This window comes from Agelaius phoeniceus, chromosome 16 (genome assembly GCF_051311805.1).
Source record: "Agelaius phoeniceus isolate bAgePho1 chromosome 16, bAgePho1.hap1, whole genome shotgun sequence".
NCBI classification, from domain to species: domain Eukaryota; kingdom Metazoa; phylum Chordata; class Aves; order Passeriformes; family Icteridae; genus Agelaius; species Agelaius phoeniceus.
This window is the reverse complement of record NC_135280.1, coordinates 5,743,584-5,744,878: the sequence shown is the minus strand read 5'-3', so window position 1 is coordinate 5,744,878 and position 1,295 is coordinate 5,743,584.

The window sequence follows — 1,295 nt, the reverse complement described above, 5'->3', positions numbered from 1 at the left end:
GCTTGGTTTGTTTGGGGTTTTCTTCAGTAGCTTTGTAGTGTGTAAGTTTTGGTGTCATCTTCTATTCTCAGCTGTGTAATAAAAAAAGGGAGCTCCTAGATGCTTGTGTACACCATTGTGGTGTACTTTTTGTGGGGGTTTTTTTGCACACATAAATCATGGAAAATCAGGATTCTGATGTGGGTATTTTAAATTATCTGTATTACAGACAGAAAGTACTCTTTGGCTTCTAATTCCCAAGTGCCTTGGCTTTGTGTCAAGTCTAAAAACAGACTCAGTGGGGGTTGTTCATGCTCCTTATGCTGTAGGAAGTGCTTGTGTTTGTTTGTCCATCTGACCTAACTTTACCTTTTCAGGCCTGTGACATAGTTGTTAACCAGCCCATGATCTGTTTACAGCAATGTCTACTTGCCTTCCCAAAGAAACATTTAAAACAGATTACACACACAAGACAAGTTTTATTCCTAGCTTAAAGGCACAGTCAAACTTCTGGCCACTTCTCCACAAAACATTGGCTTGCTTTGAAAATTCTCCAGAAAGGGACAATAACACTAATGATACAGAATAGTTGAGGAGTTTCTTATGGATCCAAAAGCTATTGTGCATTCCTGGAGAATAGGATACTTATTTTAGGCCCTTTGTACTGTCTTTGAAGTTCAGCTTTCTTTTAATGAAAAGCTGAAGTACAGCTGTTCCTGTACTGAGCAGCATTTTAATTGACTAAAAACTATTAACTATTTAACTCATTGTAAATGGAGGGGCAGCTAAAATTCTTACAAGGCAATATATATATACAAAATATAAATGTATATAATAAGGCAATGTGAGTGAAGTAAAAATCCCTAGAAAACATTAAATAGAGTGAAGAGGTGGAGTCTCCAGCCTTGGATAGATTCAAAATCTGACTTGATACAGCCCTGAGAAACCTGTTCTGCCTGAGCCCGTTGGGCAGGAGTGGGACTACATACAGCATCTCCAGGGCCTCTTCCAGCCTGACTATTCTGTGGTTCCATGCAATTGTTTCCTTAGTCTAATCAATTATTAAAAAGCCAATTAAATTAGACTGGAAATAGACTCTATGCTAGCAGAGACCTTGTTCTCAAAATAGCCTTTCAAAGCACTGCAAAGCAGCAGGTTCCTGCAATACAACTCAAAGTTTCACTTCAGCAGCAAGAACCCAGTTCTTATGGTAAAGTTCCCTTCAAAGTCTCCTAATTAAATCCTACTTAATGATACTACTACAGGCATGATATTTTTAGCTTCTTATGTTGACAAAATGTAGATTCTTTACCACT